Raw genomic sequence first — 19,642 nt, 5'->3', positions numbered from 1 at the left:
ACAATTAAACAACATAAGGCTTGTTTCGACAGATATACATCATTATCTGATTAAAGTCATCACAATGTAATAAAGTAATTAATATGTTGTAACAACTGAATTACATCATTTCTAATTAAATTAATCGCTCCACCAGGAGTGCCAAGTAATTAAATTACATTTGTCAATAAAATCAAATTGTGTTTGCAAAGATATAAAACAGTTCAGTTCGATGAATCATAACCGACAAAATAAACTCTTAAATGTGTCTGCTTTCTTGAGTCCAACAGTGATCAAAGAGAAGCTGTATTGTTTTCCTATCTCTTTTGTCTTCATAAAGTTCATTAAAGTTTAACATTTCCAAATTATACATACTTGTGATATTCTAAAACATCGCTCATTGACAAAAAGTAAAGGTTTTAGTACTTGGGACTCAAGCACCTTCTCCTATGTTTGCTCCTGACCGTTGTCCTGGTCACCTGTGTCACACTGGAGCTAAGCCTTCACTCAGAGCCGAGGCCACTACACCAGTAACCACCATTTTCTTTGTGGCTATCAAGTGTGACAGCTGTGAATGAAAATAAATGTCAAAACTATATAAGTACATTTTCCTTCTCCCCTCATACCTTTTGGGTCCACACTAAGCGCTGCACTAGCGGTGTGCTTCCCAACCCGGAGACCCGCCGACAGTCTCAGGCCTCATTAACATTTTATGCACAAGCTGCCGACAGCTGTTGGACATCGGCAGCAGCCTGAGGGGACGTCTCAGGAAGGGGTTTGGAGTAGGCAACTGGGGGGTCGGGGCGAGCCAATTGTTATGACTGTGAAGTCAAGGGAGTACGCATGCTTCTCCTGTGTGATGAGATTTGAAATAACATACTAAAAATTATACAGCATCAATTTACTGCACATCATCCTATATTATCTGCACCTTAGTGTATTTTAGGAAGCAAGGTTTCCAAAATCTTATTCTACGGTCATGAAAAGCTGAAAGCAACACACAGTTGGAGTGCATAGGTCTACAATACATTCTCTCAAAATGCGCATAGGTGACTCAGTTATTACTGAGCACTTTGGAGGTGCACATAAAGAGTTGCTATGCTGATGAGGACCTGAAGGAGAGATCCAATGACGATTGGAGGAGTTATTCAATATCCAAAGACCTAGCACTGCAGAAAGAGAAGGAAACCTACAGATGACATCTCATTGGGGAATCTCCTTATTGAAACACAAAGAGACTAGTCAGCCATAGCACTCAACAATAATCTCATTCAAATCTCTCTTCCTCACAGCTCGATACAGCAGAAGAGAGGTAATGTCCCAAGAACTCTAGGTACAGATGATATATTATCCAGATTGTCTTCAATTAGTGCCATAATAATTACATAACAATGATCTAACAATTTTGTGTATGTAAGTTGGTTAGTGGCAGTGATTCTTTTCTGTCAATCTTCTGCCTATACTAGTTTTCCACCTGCCACCCTCCTCCATACAGTTCAGGGCTATAACCAGTCGTACCTCCTATAACTTACCTGCTGGCTAAGTTGGATCCACTACAGCTGTTGTACCATTCCATGCTGAGGATATGGAAACGCCTTCTAATGATGGTTCTACTGAAAGCTCCACTCTAAGCAGGAAGCTTTTGTAGTTGCTCCTTTAAAGCGGCCATCAATGTTGATACCTAGTGACGGGTTAGAAAGTTTGATAAGGAAAAAATTACGTTTTATTTACCGTTCGATTGAATACCTGTTTTTAAAAAAATAAAATTTTGAATCCCCTTTGAACTAAGTTCTTCTTGGTTACAACATGATATATATCTTTACAATCTTGATTATGGAGGCTGTAAGGTAGTTCTGTCTTCAGTATTTTCCCTGTCCACCCGAGCCTCATGCTGTCCAGGTCAGGGAAGGTGGGGCTGTTAGAAATAGCCAAGTTTAGACTTTCTCTGGTCACTTTAATAATCAGGATTGACTGTAAACCAGTCTGGTGGGTATATTATGTTTAATCAAAGTTTAAGATGAAATATAACACATTAGTTATACAGCAAAAACATACAACCATGATAAGTAGTTGACCGATCTGATCAGACAAACGGCTGGGGCATGGGAGCAGTTCTCTGGCTTGCAGCCTCTTTCTCTTTGGCTAGAGCTTCCTTCGGTAAAGCATGGGATCACTCTTGAAGAGTGTTCGACCGGCTCAACTTCTGTTTCGCTCTCCCCTTGATTAGGCTACTTTTATTCTCTTTTTAGGGGTGGCCCTGAAATGGGATATTGACAAGACCCAATGAAGCTTCAAGTTCTTTGTCTCGATTCTTGTGTCAAAGCTCACCCTAAAGATGTCTCATATTCTTGGCCACATGCCTGAAGGCTCTGTGTCTCAATGCGAGGAGCATTCGCAATCAGGTGGATGAATTAACTGCGCAGATAGCTGTTAACGGATATGATGTAATGAGATTACGGAGACATGGCTCCAGGGTGACCAAGGCTTGGAACTCAACATCCAGGGATATTCAATATTCAGGAAAGATAGACTGAAAGGAAAAGGAGGTGGTCTAGCATTGCGGGTTAAAGAGGAAATTAACGCAATAGTAAGGAAGGACATTAGCGTGGATGAGGTGGAATCTGTATGAGTAGAGCTGCGAAACACCAAAGGGCAGAAAACGCTAGTGGGAGTTGTGTGCAGGCCAACAAACAGTCAAAGTGAAGTTAGGGATGGCATCAAACAGGAAATTAGGGATGCATGCAATAAAGGTACAGCAGTTATCATGGGTGACTTTAATCTACATATAGATTGGGCTAACCAATCTGGTAGCAATACGGTGGAGGAGGATTTCCTGAAGTGTATAACGGATGGTTTTCTAGACCAATATGTCGAGGAACCAACTAGGGGGGAGGCCATCTTAGACTGGGTGCTGTGTAATGAGAGAGGATTAATTAGCAATCTTGATGTGCGAGGCCCCTGGGGAAGAGTGACCATAAAATGGTAGAATTCTTCATTAAGATGGAGAGTGACACAGTTAATTCAGAGACTAGAGTCCTGAACTTAAAGAAAGGTAACTTTGACGGTATGAGATGTGAATTGGCTAGGATAGACTGGCGAATGATACTTAAAGGGTTGACAGTGGATAGGCAATGGCAGACATTTAAAGATTATATGGATCACCTTCAACAATTGTACATCCCTGTCTGGCGTAAAAATAAAACATAGAAACATAGAAAATAGGTGCAGGAGTAGGCCATTCGGCCCTTCTAGCCTGCACCGCCATTCAATGAGTTCATGGCTGAACAGGCAACTTCAGTACCCCATTCCTGCTTTCTCACCATACCCCTTGATCCCCCTAGTAGTAAGGACTTCATCTAACTCCTTTTTGAATATATTTAGTGAATTGGCCTCAACAACTTTCTGTGGTAGAGAATTCCACAGGTTCACCACTCTCTGGGTGAAGAAGTTTCTCCTCATCTCGATCCTAAATGGCTTACCCCTTATCCTTACACTGTGTCCCCTGGTTCTGGACTTCCCCAACATTGGGAACATTCTTCCTGCATCTAACCTGTCTAACCCCGTCAGAATTTTAAACGTTTCTATGAGGTCCCCTCTCATTCTTCTGAACTCCAGTGAATACAAGCCCAGTTGATCCAGTCTTTCTTGATAGGTCAGTCCCGCCATCCCGGGAATCAGTCTGGTGAACCTTCGCTGCACTCCCTCAATAGCAAGAATATCCTTCCTCAAATGGGGAAGGTGGCTCAACCATGGTTTACAAGAGAAATTAGGGATAGTGTTAAATCCAAGGAAGAGGCATTTAATTGGCCAAAAAAAGCAGCAAACCTGAGGACTGGGAGAAATTTAGAATTCAGCAGAGGAGGACAAAGGGTTTAATTAGGAGGGGGAAAATAGAATACGAGAGGAAGCTTGCAGGGAACATAAAAACTGACTGCAAAAGCTTCTACAGATACGTGAAAAGAAAAAGATTAGTGAAGACAAATGTAGGTCCCTTACAGTCAGAATCAGGTGAATTTATAATGGGGAACAAAGAAATGGCAGACCAATTGAACAAATAGGTTGGGTCTGTCTTCATTATGGAAGACACAAATAACCTTCTGGAAATATGAGGGGACCGAGGTTGTTTCCACTGGTCGGGGAGACTAGAACTAGGGGGCACAGCCTCAAAATACGGGGGAGACAATTTAAAACCGAGTTGAGAAGGAATTTCTTCTCCCAGAGGGTTGTGAATCTGTGGAATTCTCTGCCCAAGGAAGCAGTTGAGGCTAGCTCATTGAATGTATTCAAATCACAGATAGATAGATTTTTAACCAATAAGGGAATTAAGGGTTATGGGGAGCGAGCAGGTAAGTGGAGCTGAGTCCACGGCCAGATCAGCCATGATCTTTTTGAATGGCGGAGCAGGCTCGAGGGGCTAGATGGCCTACTCCTGTTCCTAATTCTTATGTTCTTATGTACCACATCCTTGCTGAAGCAAAGCTTTTGAAGACACTGTTCCTCAGTGAAATTCATGTAGGAGAACTGCTGCCGGAGGGTAAGGCTTCCTGTTGAGAGCCCTGTTGGCTCCTCCTATCTCTGGCCACATTTTCCTTTCTTTCTCTGCCTCAGTTGTCTTCGATGGTGACACTGGAGCATGAGGTCCAGTGCCATCACAGCCCCCATGAAACGATATAAATGTTCGACTTTCAAATCTTCCCTCAATGAAAGTCATGAATCTTTATCAGCCACAACACTCCTTCAACTGCAAATTGCTCAAATCGGTTAAAACGCCTATCTGTCTGTGTGAAAGTAAGAAGGAACCATTATTGGCCGACTAAAAGTAAACTGAATGCTGGCGCCTTTAAATCGCGCTCATTCAGCCGACACCCAACTGAAACCAGACTGCTGAAGTTGTCGTGTCAGCGGCAAGCGCAAAACCAGGGGGCGAGGGCCAATTTGTGTTCCGGGGCGCTGCGCACAGTGATGAAATCAGCATTGTTGGGTACAGCAGAGCGGGGCGCGACGTGTTCCGACGCCGCAAAACCCCTGCCAAATTTAGCGGGAGGCCCTGTTCTCACTGCGTTTGGTCGCAAACTCATTTACCCCCCCCCTCGGGGGTGCAAATGGGAGGTGTAAAGTAGCCCAATTTCTCCCCCTATATGACTGCATTTCTTGAACAATTCATTTGAGAAATATGAATATACAAACTACAGTATTTTATTTTTTGGAAGTAATTTGGGCCTCAGTTTAAAAATTCCTGGAGGGAACTTTCAACTTCGGAACATCTGTTTTACCTTAAAAAATTTGCACTAATGCATTGAGTCGAATCCCAATCAATCATTGCCATTATGAATCTGAGTTTCTTTCAGGTGTCCAGCGTATTAAGATGAGGAGAAACTTCTTCACTCAGAGAGTTGTTAACCTGTGGAATTCCCTACTGTCATGTATCTCACACCACTGTATATAACTGTATCGTACCATGCTATACATGACTGTAACTAGATATGACCTCTAACCACAAGCATACCTTACCACCAAGGGTGCACTTGCAGGAGACACTGCACACCTGTCCCACACAGGTATATAAAGGCAGGTCTCAGGAAAGTGAGGCATTCCAGAGCTGAGAAATAAAGGTACAGGTCCTGAGTGACCTTGACTTCAGCATGTGCCTCGTGTAAGTCTGTACTGCAGGGTCAGGACTTTACAGTGGCGACGAGTTACGGGATCACAGAATCCACAGAATGGCTACCAACGGCTCAGATGAGAAATACAATGCTGGAGATAATTGGAAGAACTTTATAGAAAGGCTCCAGCAAAGCTTTGTAACCAAAGACTGGTTGGGCTACGATAAGGCAGACAAGAGAAGAGCCCATCTCTTGATCAGCTGTGGCTCGAAAACGTATGCCTTAATGAAGGACCTGCTGGCACCCGAGAAACCAGCAAGCAAGTCGTTTGAAGAGCTGAGCACACTGGTGAGAGACCACTTGAAGCCAGCGAGCAGCCTAGACATGGCCAGACACAGGTTCTACAACTATAGATGCTGTGTGGGCCAGAGCATACCCGACTTCGTGGCGGAACTTCGGAGGCTGGCTAGTTTATGTGAGTTCTCCGATGAACTAAGGAGAGAAGTACTGAGAGCCTTTTTTATTGCAGGAATAGGCCACGCAGGCATATTCCGAAAGCTCATAGAGATTAAGAACTTGACTCTAGAGGCAGCAACACTGGTCGCACAGACAGTCTTGGCAGGAGAAGAAGAAACAAGGTTGAACTATACTGCGGGAACGACAACTTACGAAACATCGGAACAAGGGGTTCACAGTGTGAAACAAGCCGCTACCCCCACACACAGACAAAGGCAGGAGAGCAGGCCTTCAACAGAAGCCATCATGGGCCACATGAATGGCCATTCACCCCATCAACCCACAATGCGAGCAATCAACTACAAACTGAGAGAAGCTCAAGAGAGATCAGCCAGACGCAGCTCATCCTTCGGAAACAATGGAAGCGGTCTGTGCTGGACATGTGGGGGAAGGCACTCAACAAGCATGTCATTTGCAGAAACTGCAACTATACAGGGCATCTGGCCCGCATGTGCAGAAAAACAGCAGTTCGGCTGGTATACGAATCGGAAGGGTCGGAAAGCGGACCAGAAGACGGTGGGGACAGTGCCCGGGATACTGAGGTACAGCGGGTCAACACAATCAATGTCCACTGTTCTTACAACAAGATGCCTCCAATAATGATGAGGGTCCTACTCAATGGGATACCCATCAACATGGAACTGGACACGGGAGCGAGTCAATCTCTCATGAGCGTCCAACAATTTGAACAGCTGTGGCCACACAAAAGCAACAGACCAAAATTCACAAGGGTCGACACCAAACTAAGGACCTATACCAAAGAAATTGTCCCAGTCCTTGGCAGCGCCATGCTCTCAGTCACACACAAAGGGACAGTGAACCAACTTCCCCTGTGGATTGTCCCCGGAGATCTCCCAGCACTGTTGGGGAGAAGTTGGCTGGCAAAACTAAATTGGAAATGGGATGATGTTCATGTCATGTCGTCAGAGGAACGGACCTCCTGCTCAACAGTTCTAAGTCGATTTGAACATCTCTTTCAGCCAGGTGTGGGCATCTTCAAAGGGACTAAAGTTAAAATCTACATCACACAGGATGCTAGACCGGTCCATCACAAGGCTAGAGCTGTGCCTTATGTGATGAGGGAAAAGATTGAACATGAACTTGACCGGCTTCTGCAGGAAGACATTATCTCACCCGCAGAATTCAGCGACTGGGCAAGTCCCATCGTCCTCGTCATGAAGCCTGATGGATCCGTACGAATCTGTGGGGATTACTAATCTACCATAAACAGAGTCTCCCTACAGGACCAATACCTGCTGCCCAGAGCGGAGGATCTATTTGCCACATTGGCTGGAGGAAAACTTTTCTCAAAACTAGATCTCACATCTGCGTATATGATGCAAGAACTGACCGAAGAGTCTAAGCTACTCACCACCATCAACACACATCGAGGCCTTTTCATGTACAATCGATGCCCATTCGGCATCAGGTCGGCAGCTGCTATATTCCAGCGCAACATGGAGAGTCTGCTCAAGTCCATCCCGGGGACGGTTGTGTTTCAAGACGACATACTCATCACGGGCAGGGACACCGACTCCCATCTCCGCAATTTGGAGGTAGATTGGATCGGGTAGGCTTAAGAGATAGGAAATCCAAGTGTCTGTTTCTTGCGCCCGAGGTTGAATTTTTGGGCAGAAGGATTGCCACTGATGGAACCCGCCCAACAGAATCCAAAGCCGAAGCAATTCGTCTGGCACCCAGGCCCCGGAATGTCTCGGAACTGCACGCCTTTCTCGGGCTACTCAATTACTTTGGGAACTTTATGCTGAACTTGCGCACGCTGCTGGAGCCTCTCTACATGCTACTCAGAAAGGGGTGCGATTGGTTTTGGGGGGACGCCCAAGAACGTGCCTTCAATAAGGCATGCAACCTTCTATGTTCCAACAGTGTTTTGACTTTTTTTGATCCAGGTAAAATGCTAGTTCTTACATGTGATGCATCAGCGTACGGGGTCGGGTGTGTTTTACTGCATGTCAATGGTGCGGGTAAATTACAATCCATTGCTTATGCCTCCAGGTCACTTTCGCGGGCGGAGCGCGGGTAAGGTATGGTGGAGAAGGATGCGCTCGTGTGCGTGTACGGTGTCAAAAAGATACACCAATACCTTTTCAGGGCCAAGTTCGCGTTAGAAACTGACCACAAACCCCTCACGTCCCTGCTATCCAAGAGCAAGGCAATAAACGCCAACGTCTCGGCACGCATTCAACGGTGGGCACTCATGCTGGTGTCTTACGACTACACAATAAGGCACAGACCAGGCATGGACAACTGTGCCGACGCGCTTAGCAGGCTACCCCTGGCGACCACGGAAGGGTCCGGCGAACAGGACTGTGAGATGGTCATGGAAAAAATGCCTTTGAGTCCACAGGTTCGCCCATAATGGCTCGCCAAATCAGAGCCTGGACGACCAGCGACCCCACGTTATCTTTAGTTAAAAGATGTGTTTTAACTGGTGACTGGGCAGAGGCTCGTGATGCCTGCCCCGAGGAGATCAAACCTTTCCATAGGCGCATGCATGAACTATCACTACAGGCAGACTGCCTGATGTGGGGCAGCCGAGTAGTCATGCCTTTGCAAGGCAGAGAGGCGTTTGTCTGGGAGCTCCACCGCGAGCACCCGGGGATCGTTCTCATGAAGGCCATAGCCAGATACCACGTCTGATGGCCTGGCATTGACGTGGACTTGGAGCTCTGGGTTCGACGGTGCACCATTTGTGCCCAAGTCTGCAATGCCCCCAGGGAGGCCCCCCCCCTGAGCCCCTGGCCCTGGCCCACCAAACCATGGTCGCGGGTGCATGTAGACTATGCGGGCCCATTCATGGGCAAAATGTTCCTCGTAGTCGTCGATGCATTTTCAAAGTGGATCGAATACCATTTTAAACTCGAGCACCACCTCCACTATTGTGGAGAGCCTTAGAACCATGTTTGCAATGCACGAAATTCCTGACATATTAGTCAGTGATAATGGTCCGTGCTTCACCAGCGCAGAATTCCAAGATTTTATCATTGACCACGGCACAAATTACGTTAAGGCGGCACCGTTCAAGCCGGCCTCCAACGGCCAGGCAGAGCGCACAGTGCAAATCGTTAAACAAGGCATGCTTAAAATCCAAGGTCCCACGCTGCAGAGCCGCCTGTCGCAGCTGCTACTGGCATACAGATCTCGTCCATACTCGTTGACTGGGGTTCCCCCCGTGCAACTATATGATGAAACGGACCTTAAAGACTAGGCTCTCGTTAATCCTCCCAGACATGCATGAAATTGTTGAGGCAAAGCGCCGGAAGCTAACTGAGTACCATGACCGAAATTCGAGGGGGAGGTGGAATGAGATAGGGGACAAAGTGTTTGTGCTAAACTATGGCAGGAGTCCCAAATGGCTTGCAGGGACAGTAACAGGCAAGGAAGGAAACAGGCTACTGGTTGTACAAATGGACAATGGCCAAACCTGCTGGAGGCATGTAGACCAAGTAAAAAGTAGATTCACCAACAACACTGCAGAACCAGAGGCAGACTACAATGTGGAACTCACACCACACCTGGTGGACAGACAGAGGGAACAACCTGAGGAAAGGGCAGTCTCAACAGACAGCCCAGGCGAGATACCAGCAATCATACTGAATGAAACAGACAGCCCAGACGAGATACCAGCAATCAGACCAAAAGAAAAACAGGCACCAAGGCAAACAACTGAACCACAACTAAGACGCTCCACGCGAGAGCGTAGACCACCTGAGAGACTGAATCTATAAAGACAATAAGACCTTGGTGGAGGGTGATGTCATGTACCTCACACCACTGTATATAACTGTATCTTACCATGCTATACATGACTGTAACTAGATATGACCTGTAACCACAAGCATATTTTACCACCAGGGGTGCACTTGCAGGAGACACTGCACACCTGTCCCACACAGGTATATAAAGGCAGGTCTCAGGCAAGTGAGGCATTCCAGAGCTGTGAAATAAAGGTGCAGGTCCTGAGTGACCTTGACTTCAACATGTGCCTCGTGTAAGTCTGTACTGCAGGGTCAGGACTTTACACCTACCGCAGAGAGTTGTTGATGCCAGTTCATTGGATATATTCAAGAGGGAGTTAGATATGGCTCTTATGACTAAAGGGATCTAGGGGTATGGAGAGAAAGCAGGAAAGGGATACTGAGGGAATGATCAGCCATGATTTTATTGACTGGTGGTGCAGGCTCGAAGGGCCGAATGGCCTACTCCTGCACCTATTTTCTATGTTTCTATGTTTTTATGTACCACCTGAGTCAGTGAACGCCTATTTACATATGCTAATTATGGCAGTGCTTGTTATCAACAGCTCTGGCATTCTAATCGTTAATTCTAAATCAGTCACACAATACATTGGGTGGGAACAGCCTGGAGGGTGCCATTTGTAGCGATATTTAAAGAGATCAACAGCTGCTCTCGGGTCAATCACCGGTTATTTCATTCAGAATGCTCGTCTGCTACTTTGAAGCTGTTTGGGACTTTTGGCTGCTGGAACTGACATTAATCGTTTCTGAAAATAACTTGGTGAGTCAGTCGAGGGGTTTTGATCAGAGGCTTCTGGAAAACTTCTGAGGCGGGAGAGAAATTCAGGTTTCAATGGGGGAAGAAATTCGGCCGCGCCTCTGTTGGGGCGTTAATCCAGTTGGAGTGCTACTTTTAGCGCCTTGAAAAAGCTTGCGCCTCCAGCCCAGAAATTCGTCAGAATGGGTTGAAGAGCTGACAGGGGCAATAAATCAGCTGTTGCACACCAGAGCTGGAGGGGGTGGGAGCGATAATGAAAGTTTGGTCGGTACATTTTGCAGACCCATTGCGCATGCGCGAACTCCGAATCAAATCCTGGGAAAAGCCGAGTCTTAAAGGCGCGTCATAGTAATGCATCCTTTAAAGTTTTCAAAATCACTTGTTTTCAACCTGTACTGTTATGTCTGTCTGCCACTGCAAACTCGCAGGCTCATGCACTGTGCTCTGTGTAAACGTTGCACTAACTGTGACCTCCGAGGGAAGTGCTTCCTCATCCCTATCATCATCATAGGCAGTCCCTCGGAATCGAGGAAGACTTGCTTCCACTCTTAGCATGAGTTTTTAGGTGGCTGTGCAGTCCAATATGGGAATTACAATCTCTATCACAGGTGGGACAGATAGTGGTCGAAGGAAAGGGTGGGTGGGGAGCCTGGTTTGCCTCACGCTCCTTCCGCTGCCTGCGCTTGATTTCTGCATGCTCTCGGCGACGAGACTCGAGGAGCTTAGCGCCTTCCCGGATGCACTTCCTCCCTATAAGTAGCCACCAGTTAACGACTCTGTAAGCCTGTACCGACTGGTTTTCCAGATGTTGTTATAGGCATGCGATCAATGAGGCGCACGTACCAAATTTAGCGACCAGGACACAAGCATGCGCGTTGCACTAGGAATACGTCATGTCCGAGTGATCGTCAGCAGCTAGGCACGAATTTTCCCCGAGCCTCTAATGAATTTTCCGTTGGTAGCTAAAAGCTACATGCCTGGTCGCTAAGCTCTACCACTCGCATTAACGCCCCCTCTGGCTGCTAAATGAGGCTATAGACAACATCCAGCCCAATGTGTTTGCAGCTTACATTGCCATTGAGGCTGGAGGAGGAGCAGGCTAGAATCGAGAGAGCTATTTCCGCAGGGGACAGTTCGTAGGAGGCCTTATCCCACACGGGCTTATAGGCCTAGAACTAATTAACTGCAATTCACCCTTTACCAGAGAGGTTGTCACAGAGCACTGTCACTTGCTCCAGCACCAACTGCCGCCCAGGACAAGGTCACATACATGCTTGCCTGTGGCTGTCAAAGTCACTGTGACCTTGAACTTTGAAGCCTCGGGATCATGACATCAGCAATCAGGTCTGCATTCGCCGGTTGACGGATGTGCTCTTTGCCAAAGCCAATGATTTCCTATCCTTCCCCATGGATGCTGCAAAGCAAGAACACAGGACTCTGGGCTTTTCCAGGATTGCAGCCTTCCGCAGGTTCAGGGCATCATCTGTGCACATATAGCCTTGCGGCTCCAGTAAAAGAGCCTGGAGTCTGCATGAATAGGAAAGGATTTCACTCACTGAATATCCAGCTGATATGCAACAACATGCAGTATATTATGCAGGTCCGTGCCAGATTCCCTAGTAACTGTGATGCCTTCATCCTTTGCCAATCATCAATCCACAATCTCTTTCACCCCATTAGGTCAGAGGTTGGCTGCTTGGGGGACAAAGGCTATTCTCTCTCGACCTGGCTAACGACACCACTCAGGAAGCTGAGCACAGCATGCGCCTCTCCCATGGTGCCACTGCCACTTGTATGAGGCGTTGTCTCAGCACCTCCCAGGGATCTAAGGGACAGCAGGCTGTAGGAGTGCTTTGATGTCATGGAAGCCTACATCTGTGCTTTCCTTCAAGCTTAATAAGCTCGAGGAAATGATGGAGCCCAGAGTCTGCATGAGCTCAGTATGTATATCCCTGAGAAATGTTGCCACTGCTGCCAGAGACTCCTGGTTAGTGGACCCAACTGCAGTCTGCATAGCGTTCACCATACGCTCTATAAGAACATAAGAAATAAGAGCAGGAGTAGGCCACTTGGCCCCTTGAGCCTGCTCCGCCATTTAATAAGATCATGGCTGATCTGATCTTGGACTCAGCTCCACTTTCCTGCCCGCTCCCCATAACCCTTCACTCCCTTATTGTTTAAAAATCTGTCTATCTCCACCTTAATTATATTCAATAACCTAGCCTCCACAGCTCTCTGGGGCAGAGAATTCCACAGATTTACGACCTTCTTAGAGAAGAAATTCCATCTCATCTCAGTTCTAAATGGGCGGCCCCTTATTCTTAAACTATGCCCCCTTTTTGGGCTGGACTTTCCACTTATGAATGTGCTGCATCGCCTGGTCTAAGGCTATCGCCCAGATGATCACCGACCGCAACTTTCACCATATCGCCCACACTTCGCCAAGCTAATCGTTCGCCGCAAAGATCACTGGAGAAAAGCTGCACTCACTTAAATCGACACTACTCGGCATTACTCGGCACTATGGACGCCATTTTGAATGTCAGAAGATCTGTACTGAAAGGCTGTTTCGAGTGCTTATGAGAAGAATCAATTTGTGAGTGATTTTAAGGGCCTTTTTGACACTTGCCAATCATCTAATCACATTTGTATCTGTTGAGGACAAATTTAGGGCATTTATAGTGATGGGGTCTGTAATTTCTCTACCAGTATTGGTCACATCACATGCTGCAGATTGAAGATGGGAGAAGGTATATTGAAGAGCATTATGTGCCCAATCAAAGAGATGGCAGACTGCTGTTGTAGAGGAGACCTTACACCGAATGCATTTACAGGGAAAAGCAATCATATCTGAACTTGTCCGATAACATGTGCCTTAGGAGACTGCGCTTCCGAAAGGAGGTCATCAATGAGATATGCCAGCTAATTAAGGGAGATCTGCAGCCTATCAGCACCATCAAGACTGCATTGTCTGTTGAGGTTAAGGTTACTGTGGCACTTTCTTTCTAACCATCGGGCTCCTTTCAGGCCTCAGCTGGCGACATTTGCGGAATCTCTCAGCACGCCCCACATTGCTCCATTCGACAGGTGACTGAAGCCCTTTATGCATGCAGGATGGACTTTATAAGCTTCCCTATGACCAGGGAGGCACTGAGTGAGAGGACTTTGGGTTTCTCGCGAATAGTGAACTTCCCCAAGGTGCAGGGAGCAATAGACTGTACGTACATCACCCTGCGAGCAACTTTACAGGATGCAGAGGTGTTTCAGAACCGAAAAGGATTCCACTCCCTGAATGTGCAGCTCGTTGTCGACCACAACCAAATAATCATGGCAGTAAATGCAAATTTTCCAGGCAGCATCCATGATGTGCACATCTTGCATGAGAGCACTGTTTCTGACCTGTTTAAGAGTCAGCCACAAGGTCACGGTTGGATGCTGAGGGATAAAGGATATGGCCTTGCCAGCTTGCTCATGACCTCCCTGCATAATCCCCAGACGGAAGCCGAGAAGCGCTACAATGAAACCATATAGCTACACGCAATGTCGTGGAAAAGACAATTGGAGTTCTTAATGCCTGGACCACTCATGAGGCAACCTACAATACCACCCTGAGCAAGTCGCTGAGTTTATTGTGGTGTGCACAACTTTCTCTCTCTCTCTCCCTTCCTTTGCCTTCTGCGCATGCGCAGATGACCTGATCTCCCGAATCGCGGGAAAACTTCTTTGCAAAAAAAACCCCACATGCGCAGAATAACCGTTGCTATGGACGCCAGCCTTCCACATTGCTAAGGCCCAATTAACATCGCTAAGGCCCATTCTGCATCGCTAAGGCTCATTCCGCATCGCTAAGGCTATCGCCCAAAATAAAAAGCCGAAAGTAGCAATCAAAAAAATGGGCAATCTTCCAGCGGTCCTGAAAAATAAAAAAATCACTAAGGCCGGAACATCGCCCATTTTTTGGCCGATAGCGATCTGAGTGGAAAGTCTAGCCCTCTGGTCTATAGTTTCCTGCTTTCTGTATCCCTTTTTAAATAGGGGCGTTACATTTGCGGATTTCCAATCAGCTGGGACCTCTCCAGAATTCAGTGAATTTTGGTAGATTGCAGCCAAATCGACTATCTCTGAAGCCACTTCTTATAAAACCCTAGGATGCAAGCCATCAGGTCCAGGGGATTTGTCCATCTTTAGTCCCATTATTTTACTGAGTACTTTTTCTTTAATGATAGTGATTGTTTTAAGTTCTCCCCTCCCTATAGCCCCTTGATGATCTATTTTTGGGATGTTTTTAGTGCCTTCTACCATGAAGACCGATACAACATATTTGTTCGAAGTCTCTGCCATTTCCCTGTTCCCCATTATTAATTCCCCAGTCTCATCCTCCAAGGGACCAACGTTTACTTTAGCTACTCTCTTCCTTTTTATATACCAGTAGAAGCTTTTACTATCTGTTTTTATATTTCTTGCTAGTTTACTCTCATAGTACACTGCCCCAGGGTACACTGCAGTGACTCCATGCCTACGTGAGTACCACACATAAGTTGGAAGTAGACTCCACCAAAAGGCAGTCCACTGAACCTGACAATTCCTGATACGTACTGGTACTCGTCTTCTCAAAGCAGCAAATTGTCATCTCTGCTCTCTGCAGCGGGGCTAGGACATGATCTCGCCCTCCGGTGAGCAATGTCCTGAGTCATTCTCTCCTCTTACCCTTTCTCCTACACACTTGTGCTCAGTGCATCATTCAGTGCTGACCCCTCTAAGTCAGTATCTAAAGGTCATGAAGTAATGGTGCATTTTCAGTTCGTCTGCTCTCCTGCTCCTCTACTGCCAATGGGCCCAGAACATCATCAGGACCTGGAAAGATTGGACTCAATTTTGGCCCAGTCCGTTTTTCGGCGCACTTACCATAGATGCGCCGCTTTTCTTCCCACTTTGACCGCTGTCCGGCCTCTTCCCTGTGGTCGTGCAGCATGGCCAGTCAAGTCAGGGGTGGAGCCAGCATCCTGCCGGGATGTCTGCACATGCGCAGTGGAGTCCGGTGCCGATGTCCACGCATGTGCAGTAGCACTGAAAGTTGGCAATCGGCCATTTTTAAAGAGCTACGCAGTTGCTTGTGCTTGTGCCAGAAGGAGTGCTGTGGAATGAAATTAATCGCTGAATTCAAGAAGCAGTGCTCTGTTTGTTAATATCAGTGTTGCATGCCTGCAAAAGTGCCGGAAGCAGTGCTGTATTTCTGAAAATCACTGCTGCATGCAAAATAAGGACTGTGTGTTTGGATTGGATTGGAAAAGTGCTGTCAGTGTCTCAGAGCAGCTGCAGCTGCAGTAATGCAGCAACATGGACCAAGAACAAAGAATTTATTGCATGGTGAAGTGGAGATACAAGTTAATGTCACTGAGAACAGATGGCAAGAGCTGGATACCAGCAGAGGTCGCACAAAAGTACCACCCAAGAAATGAAGAAACGCTGGAACCAAGTTGCAGTAGATTGCTGCGCAATTGTGAACACCAAGAGATCTGGAAGCCATTGTAAAAAGAAATGGCAGAACCTTGGTCAAGTAGTTAGTGTTATGTATGTAAACCTATAATTACCATGTCTAACCACCAGAGGGCTTATCCCCAGGAGTCCCAAGGGATCCCACAATTCCTTGGGAGCACCTGTATATAAGGAGGCCTCACAGGCTGGAGAGGCACTCTGAGGTCTGTAATAAAGGACTACGGTCACACCTTACTTTGAGCTTGCAGCATCTAGTCTAACTCTTTATCCAAGACATAACAACTGACGTTGAGATACAGATGATGAACCACAACGCAACAATGCAGAGAGGGAGATGATTGGGAAACCTTCATGAAGCGACTTGACCAATACTTCGTGGCCAACGAGCTGGAAGGAGAAGGGAACGCTGCCAAACGAAGGGCGATCCTCCTCACCGTTTGCGGGGCACCAACATATGGCCTCCTGAAAAATCTGCTCGCTCCAGCGAAACCCACAGAGAAATCGTATGATGAGTTGTGCTCACTGGTCCAGAATCATCTAAACCCAATGATGGCATGGTATCGGTTCTACACGTACAAGAGGTCTGATGGCCAGGAAGTGGTGAGCTACGTTGCCAAGCTAAGGCGCCTTGCAGGACATTGCGAATTTGAAGGACACTTGGAGCATATGCTCAGGGACTTCTTTGTATTTGGCACTGGGCATGAAGTAATACTTCGCAAACCTTTGACTGTAGAGACCCCAACCTTGAGTAAAGCCACAGCGTTTATCTCCACCAGTGACAAATACCAAACAAATTTCCCAGCACACTAGTGCTGCTGCAAGTACTGTGAACAAAATAACATTGTTTTCGAATCGAAATGTACATGGCTGAACTTACACGCCTGTAGCTGCACGTCCGCAGATGACTCAGAGTCCATCATCAAGGGTGGTGAATACAAGGCAATTAACGCCTTGTTGGCGCTGCGGGGGTGATCATCAATTCCATTCATGCCGCTTCAAAGGATACGTTTGCAAGAGCTGTGGAACAATGGGACATCTCCAACGTATGTGCAGGTGAGCTGCAAACCCTGCTAATCCTGCAAACCACCATGTTGCAGAGGAGGATAGATCTACGGTGAACCATGATGAACCAGGGCCTCAGACCGAGGAGGCAGAGGTATATGGGGTGCACACATTTACTACAAAGTGTCCCCCGATAATGCAGAAGGTTGAATTAAATGGACTCCCGGTATCCATGAAGCTGGACACGGGCGCAAGCCAGTCCATAATGAGTAAAAAGACTTTCGATAAGTTGTGGTGCAACAAGGCTTCAAGGCCAGTCCTGACTCCCATTTACAAATTTAGAATGTACACAAAGGAATTGATTCCTGTAATTGACAGCGCTACCGTAAAGGTCTCCTACGATGGAGCGGTGCACAATTTAGCACTCTGAGTGGTACCGGGCGATGGTCCCACGCTGTTCGGCAGGAGCTGGCTGGGAAAGATACGCTGGAACTGGGACGACGTCCGAGCGCTAACACATCATGTGCCCAGGTCCTAAGCAAGTTCCCCTCGCTGTTCGAACCAGGCATCGGGAAGTTCCAAGGAGCAAAAGTGCAGATCCATTTGATTCCGGGGGCGCGACCCATCCATCACAAGGCGAGGGCAGTACCTTACATGATGAGAGGGTGGAGATCGAGCTGGACTGGCTGCAACGAGAGGGCATCATTTCGTCGATCGAATTCAATGAGTGGGCCAGTCCGATTGTTCCAGTCCTCAAGGGAGATGGCACCGTCAGAATCTGTGATGATTACAAAGTAACTATCAATCGTTTCTCACTGCAGGATCAATACCCACTACCAAAGGCAGATGACCTATTTGCCATGTTGGCGGGAGGGTAAACGTTCAGGAAGCTGGACTTGACCTCGGCCTACATGACGCAGGAACTGGAGGAATCTTCGAAAGGCCTCACCTGCATCAACACGCACAAAGGTCTTTTCATTTACAACAGATGCCCGTTTGGGTTTCGATCGGCCACAGCGATATTCCAGAAGAATATGGAAAGCTCGCTGAAGTCGGTCCCGCGCACCGTGGTCTTCCAGAACGACATCTTGGTTACAGATCGGGACACCATTGAGCACCTGCAGAACCTGGAGGAGGTTCTTAGTTGGCTTAATCGAGTGGGGCTCAGGCTAAAACACTCAAAATGCATTTTCCTGGCACCTGAAGTGGAGTTCCTGGGGAGAAGATTGAAAAAGAAGCGTTAGCGTGTGTTTACTGGGTAAAGAAAATGCATCAATATCTGTTCGGGCTCAAATTTGAATTGGAAACCAACCATAAGCCACTTATATCCCTCTTTTCTGAAAATAAGGGGATAAATACGAATGCACAGCCCGCATCCAGAGATGGGCGGTCACGCTATCCGCATACAACTATGCCATTCGCCACAGGCCAGGCACAGAAAACTGTGCCGATGCTCTTAGTAGGCTACCATTGCCGGGGTGGAGATGGCACAGCCTGCAGATTTACTTATGGTAATGGAAGCATTTGAGAGTGAGCAATCACCTATTACCGCCCGACAGATTAGAACCTGGACGAGGCAGGACCCTTTACTGTTCTTAGTAAAAAAACTGTGTGCTCCACAGGAATTGGTCTAGTGTACCGTTAAAGATGCAGGAAGAAATAAAGCCGTACCAGCGGCGCAAAGATGAAATGTCGATACAGGCAGACTGCCTCCTATGGGGTAATCAGGCAGTTGTGCCAAAAAAGGACAGGGACACTTTCATTAGTGATCTCCACAGTACTTACCCAGGCATTGTAATGATGAAAGCGATAGCCAGATCCCACATGTGGTGGCCCGGTATCGATGCAGACTTAGAGTCCTGTGTGCACATATGTAATACATGTTCCCAGTTAAGCAATGCACCCAGGGAGGCTCCACTAAGTTTATGGTCTTGGCCCTCCAAACCGTGGTCTAGGGTTCATGTCGACTATGCAGGCCCATTCTTGGGAAAAATGTTTTTAGTGGTTGTAGATGTGTATGCCTAATGGATTGAATGTGTGATAATGTTGGCTAGCACGTCCGCTGCCACCATTGAAAACCTATGGGCCATGTTAGCCACGCACAGCCTGCCTAATGTCCTTGTAAGTGACAATGGGCCATGCTTTTCCAGTGCCGAATTCAAGGAATTCATGATCCGCAATGGGGTCAAACATGTCACGTCTGCCCCGTTTAAGCAAGCGTCCAATAGTCAGGCAGAACAAGCAGTTCAAACAATCAAGCAGAGCTTGAAAAGGGCAACAGAAGGCTCACTGCAGACTCGCTTATCCCGAGTCTTGTTTAGTTACCGCACAAGACCCCACTCGCTCACAGGATGTCCCTCCCACTGAACTGCTCATGAAAAGGGCACTTAAGACAAGGCTCTCGTTAGTCCACCCTGATCTACATGAACAGGTAGCGAGGAGGCGGCTTCAACAGAATACATGTCATGATCGCGCAAATGTGTTACGCGAAATTGAAATAAATGATCCTG

The 19,642-nt window shown here is 47.1% G+C and overlaps 1 long non-coding RNA gene across 2 annotated transcripts in view; it reads right to left on the bottom strand.

Annotated features, from left to right (window-relative positions):
* The window catches only part of LOC139278286 (uncharacterized), a 111,920-nt gene that overhangs the window by 43,503 nt on the left and 48,775 nt on the right, over positions 1-19,642 (bottom strand). For both annotated transcript variants that reach the window (XR_011596235.1, XR_011596236.1), the window contains exon 2: positions 1,512-1,660. This is a non-coding gene — a long non-coding RNA (uncharacterized lncRNA). The remainder of the gene's footprint in view (positions 1-1,511; positions 1,661-19,642) is intronic.

The sequence above is a fragment of the Pristiophorus japonicus genome, chromosome 13 (genome assembly GCF_044704955.1).
Source record: "Pristiophorus japonicus isolate sPriJap1 chromosome 13, sPriJap1.hap1, whole genome shotgun sequence".
NCBI classification, from domain to species: Eukaryota; Metazoa; Chordata; class Chondrichthyes; family Pristiophoridae; genus Pristiophorus; species Pristiophorus japonicus.
Note: the sequence above shows the minus strand (reverse complement) of the source record. Positions and strands in the feature narration are given on the sequence as shown.